Source organism: Malus domestica, chromosome 03, assembly GCF_042453785.1.
Source record: "Malus domestica chromosome 03, GDT2T_hap1".
NCBI lineage: Eukaryota > Viridiplantae > Streptophyta > Magnoliopsida > Rosales > Rosaceae > Malus > Malus domestica.
In genome coordinates this window covers 32,559,661-32,565,818 of record NC_091663.1, presented here as the reverse complement: position 1 = coordinate 32,565,818, position 6,158 = coordinate 32,559,661, and positions in this window count along the sequence as shown.

Here is a 6,158-nt window from a genome sequence, read left to right as displayed (position 1 = left end):
AATTCCAGTGAGGTATACTCACCTCCCCTATCACTCCTTATCTTCTTGATTTGATGTCCACTTTGTAACTCAACCATTGTTTTAAACTTCCTGAAGATGTTGAAGATCTCTGATTTTAATCTCATGAAATATACCCAACACATCCTTGAGTAGTCATCTATGAAGGTCAGAAAGTACTTGTTCCCACTGATGGATGCATTCTTCATTGGACCACACACATCAGTGTGAATTAATTCTAGTGGTTTTGCAGCTCTCCAGGCTTTCCCAGTTTCAAAATTCTCCCTGTGTTGTTTCCCGAGTGCACATCCTTCACAAACTTCATTCATATCATCTAGTTGGGGTAAGCCTTGCACCATTTCATATTTTTGCAGGTTTCTCAAGCTCTGCATATTTAAGTGCCCAAACCTTTTGTGCCATAGTCTTTCTGAGTTAAATGTGCTTGCCCTCCTTGCCACTTCCTCCAAACATTTAAGTAACAATGGAAAGCTTCTGTTTTTCATTTCAACCTTCACAACTAGATTTGACAGGGTCCTATCATCATATATCTTAACAATAGTGTCTCCAAACAATAAGAAGTAGCCATGTTCCATCATCTGTCCAACACTGAGAAGGTTTTCCTCTAGACTCGGTACCAACATGACTTCCTTAATGTGTCTCTTTCCCCTCTTGGTGTCTATGATGAGAGTGCCATTGCCTGTTGCTTTCACAATGTTACCATTTCCCATCTTTACTTTTCCAGTGAAGGCAGTGTCAATATCTGTCAATAAGGACTCATGAGCAGTCATATGGTTGCTACACCCACTGTCTATATACCAAACCTCATTGTCCTTTTCAACACTTGCACTAAAAGCACATAAGACATTTGTTTCTTCCTCTATTTGGTTTGCAATGTTCACTCTCTGAGTAGTATTTGATCTGCAGTCTTTATGCAGATGACCAAATCTAAAACATTTGTGACATTTCGGTTTCCCTTTGAACCAGCATTCACCAAAATGTGTTTTATCACAGTATTTGCACAATGGTTTGGTTTTACTACCACTGTTATTTCCACTGTTATACTTGTGTTCTCCATTTGATTTTCCTTCCCACCTTTTGTTCTTCCCTTTCCAATCTTTCCTTGGTTTGTTTTGATGTTGATTAGAGTGACTAGAAGACCCTATGTTTAGTGACTGAAAAGCTCTCAGTTGCACTATCAGCATGCCTCTCGAGTCTTTGGTCAAAAGCTCTCAAGGAAGCCATCACATCTTGCACACTGAGTGTATCGGTATCTTTGGTTTCTTCTATCACACTCACAATAGAATCATAAGGCTTAGTCAAACTAATTAGGAGCTTTTGCACAATTCTTTCATTTGGCAGTTCTTCTCCATAAGTTTTCATTTGAGTCACAACATCAAACAGCCTAGAAAAATAATCTTTAAGTGGTTCATCTTCTCTCATGCGTGTGTATTCAAAATCACGTCTAAGAGACTGGAGCTTTACCTTTCGTACCTTCACATCTCCTCTGTATTCTTGTTGCAGAGTATCCCAAGCAGCCTTGGCAGTTTTTTCATTTGCTATCCTGGGAAATATGAAGTCTGAGACAACCCCTTGAATGATCCCCAACGCTCTAGCATCATTCATCCTATTCTCCTTCAGTGTAGCTATCTGTTTCTCTGTGAGATCCTCTTCTAGAGCATCGATCTCCATCTCTGGTAGGTCATATCCATATTGAACCATTTCCCAGCGATCATATGACTTGAAGATGGTAGTCATCCGAATCCTCCAATAGTCATAGTTTTCTCCATCAAAGATTGGAGCTTTGAGGTCGCCACCCCCAGATCCTTTCATCTTCGACTTGTATTGACACTTAGGGTTTCAGCCTTTACCTGAACACCTCAAAGAAAACAGATTCCACAACGCCCAGATTTCAGTAATCAAGAACTAAGCTCTGAGGCCATGATAGTGTTTTATAAAGTTGATATTTTGAGTGATTGTTTTGACAGAGTTTTGTATTCAGAGAAAGGTGATGATTGCACAAAATGTGAGAAGGGAATGTCGGCTATATTGCTCTGCTATTGCAGCAGCTTGTAGCATTCATTTATATATGATGTCAGTAGGGTTTTAGAGTGAGCACAGTCAGCCCTTATCCCCATTGGAGCTAGCTGACAAAATGCATAACAACCTGATAGTACAAGCCTAATCTTAACCCTTCATTGGGGCTTTTAATCTAAGCCTTACACTTGTCTAAAACTATCACTAAAGGCTAACTAGCCGTTACAATTTGAAACAACTAGCCGTTAGCTCCTTTATGCTTTTGCTGCATTCCTTCTCAGTCAACAGAGAAGTGTTTAGCATCCAACAGGCATCCCCGTCCCTTCTCTGTGCTTCCTTTTGGAAAGCTAAGGTTCCTCCAAAAGTACGGGTGGGTTTTTGGAAACTTTGCAAGGACATTGTCCTCACGAAAGTTAATCTCGCCGTGAAACACATCCCGTGTATTTTAGTTGTGCCATGTGTAGCCACTACGGAGAGTCTATGATCCATCTTCTTCGTGACTGCCACTTTGCCAAGTGTGTGTGGCTTTCATCGCCCTTGGGAAATCTTAATCGATCATCGTCTCCACCTAATTTCCATTCATGGGTTTTGGAACTTGCTATCTCTCTTCCCCATGACAAGTTCGACCTGTTTGTGGTCATTTGTTGGGGTATTTGGAACTGCAGAAACTCGATGTTGTGGAGCGGGAAGTACGATACTCCCAACATCTTTGTATCCCGGGCGGTATCGTGGTGGCAGGATTTCGTGAAATACAATTCTGAACTTTCTCAACCCAGAGCCAAAGCCCATTTTCCCCCAAAATGGTCTCTTCCCTCCCCCAGGGCGTCCGAAAATCAATTTTGACGGTGCCTAGAACCGTGATCGCTATGTGGGGGGAGTGGGTATCATTGTTAAGGATGAAAGGGAGTCTTTGTGGCTGCTGCGTGTAATTTTTTCTGCAATGTCTCATCTCCCCTCCTGGCGGAAGCTTTTGCAGCTAGAGAATGTGTGGTTTGGGCGGCATCCAGTGGATTCAGTAACTTGTTAGTTGAAGGTGATTCTCTTCAGATCATAGGGGCCTAACAATGCCCTTCATCCAATTTGTCCTCAATTGGGAACATCATTGAGGATACAAAGGCGTTGCTCCCTATGATCACTGAAGATATTTGTACCCACGTCCATCACCAAGCCAACACCATTGTGCATCGTCTAGCTCGTTAGTCTGTCTATAGGTAGTAGTTATCAATGGTTGTACTCTCCCTCTCCCTTCATTGCTGATCTCCTTGTGGAGGAATCAATGTAATTGGGCTGGGGGTTCCTTTGTGTTTCCTCCCTACCTAGATTCTATTGTCTTTGGTTTTTGGTTTATTTGGCCTCAGCCGCTATCAAATATACTATCTTCCTATATTTAAAAAAAAAAAAAACGATACAATATTAAGTTACACTAATTTAAGAAAGCTAAAATAATTTGTAACCCACTCAATTCCTAAATATATTAGCATCACATGTAAGAAAGAATATATATATTGAATCCTGCAGTATATATTGAGCATATGTCTACTTCTCCATTTGTTTTCTTATATATCCTAATTTTTTTACTGGAATTTGACAAATCATCTACACTGATTTTTTTTTCTTTTCAAAATTTACAATAATAGAGGAATGTCAATGCAAATTTTCACCTTACTTTGATTGACGAATCTGCACTTGCGAAAAAAATCAACACCTTTGGTCAAAGATCGAAAGCCTCACGTGCCCACTATAAGTGCACGGGTGGTTTGGTCAAAGGACCTCCGATACTTAAGTAAAAAACTTTGAGAGAATGAGTGTTTGGCTTTTCTGTATGGTGAAATGCTTCTTGGATTTTGGAGATAAAGTTAGTATTTATAGGAGAGAATGAGGAAGTGGGCCGACCCTCTAGGGTTTAAGGGTGGCCAGCCTTAGGTGGTTTTTTAGTAGAAATATTCTAAGATATTTGTGTAAATAATATCATTGAGTAAATAGGTAAATCCTAAATAAATGGAATTAGAATTATTTATTTGAAAAAAAATCTTCTTTGATTAGTAATGTATTTATGATAAGAATAATGAATTATTCTATCATAAATACCTTTGACTTTTCCTACGGGCAAAGATACCTTGAGCAATCATTGATCTCTGCCAATTCTACCTTAACTGCACGTGGTGAATGAGAATGCTCCCTGCTCATTTAATTGGGGCAGTCTTGTCTTTTGTGGGAAATAATCTACATGTTAGCTCCATGATTTTTGGAATTATTTTTCGCTCCACAAAGAAGCTCCTGTAGAGAAAAATCCAAAGAAATTTTTTTTTTCAAAAACCACTAAAACAAGTTACGAGCCCAAGAATGGAGGAGTAGAAAATTAAGTCACGAGAAGGAGAGCAAGTGATTCATTTTTTTAGTAGAATGTAGATACAAACTGAGACTGATGAATGTGGGTAACTTTTATCGTATATAGTCGAGATTTAGAAATATGTCATTTTTGTTGTACACAAGCTCTTAATGTAAAGTTAGTAGAGTGTAAACAGAAAATGAGAGACTGATTGAAATTTTGTATAGGCCTTTTTAGTTGTACATAGGCTCTTATTATAAAGTAATGACTGAAACTATACTCAATGTTTCCAACTATTCACTTGTCATCTATAAAGCGTTATCTATAAGTATTAGTTGTTTATTCACATCTCGTAAACTACTATTTAAGGAAGGGTGGTGTTATACACTCCTTTTTATCTTTCATACGTTCTTTTCAATTTCAAGCTGTCAGATTGAATGTGTTGAAAAAGATCAAAGAACGGAAATTAACAAAAGTATGTGAAAAATAAAAATAAGTGTGGATGATAGCTCATTTAGGGTGCGTTTGTTGTACCAGACTATCTCGGACTGGACTAGCTTCAGAGACTAAGCTAGACTGTTTTAGTGAAATGTTTGGTGCAGTGTCGGATTAAGAAGCAGGATTGTAATATTAAAATATTTTATATTAATTAATATTTTAGGGAACTGTTATTAGCATTCCAAAAATCTTATTCTACACTCCTCATAAGTGTATTTTTCTTTCTAATTATAGAAAGTTTGGAATGTCAAATGAGATTTTTAAAATGCTAATAACAATTCCCATATTTTATTATTACTTCATCTTTTTCCATTTTTTTAATCTAAAATCATCTCTCCAGTCCCTGTAACCTTTCACCTCTACATCCCCCTTTCCCTTTTTCCCCATTTTTGTCTCTCCCACCCACTGGCCTTTTCTCTCCCTCCCACCATCTCTCTCTAACCCAAACAAGCGATGCAACCAAAGTGATGGTAGAGAGTCTCTCCATTTGCCTCACTAATGAAGCAACTAAAATCCCCAATCTTCCTCACCTCCTCTTCCCACAAACCCATCTCATCCCCCACCCCAAAAATTCACTCAAAATCCCCAACCTCTCTATCTCCACTGAGGTCGTGGTTGAACCCATATACGACTTGGTTCTCGAACTGAGCGTGATGAGGTGTTGGGAGTGGGCAAAGAACTAAGGATTCCCTTATTTTCTTCCTTCTTGCTTTCTCTGCTGATTGGTCAAGAAATGAATTTTTCCCCCATTTTTTCTGTTCTTGGTTTTTGCTCTATTTTTAGAGATATGAAGGTCAGTCTTCAATGGAATATCTTCTGTGACTTCTGATTTCTGTTTTAGAGAGATGAAGGTGAGTTTTCTAGCAGACATGGTGACGAAAAGGCGCGGGGGAGGGTTCGCACAACACTGCTTGCAGAAGAGGGAGACAGGACTAGCAATCCCATAGTTTTTTTTTTTTTGGGGGGGGGGGGCTTACTAAGACCTCTTGGTGAAGCCTTTAGTGTAGGCGAATTTGGGCTAGTCTCATTAAGACTAGTCCCGCATGATAACAAACACTGGACTAACTGGACTAATAGTTAGTCCAGTCTAATTTAGTGACAGTTAGTGAGGACAAACAAACGCCCTCTTAAGGAATATATCTATACAAACACACCCTAAAACCCATAAAAGTTATTTTTACTAAGCACATGAATTGACTATATACATACAGTAAAATCACACTAGATACAAGTATGAAGAAACAAAGCAAATAACATAAAAAAACATGCAGTTATTTCGAGAATACGGGTAAATCACATA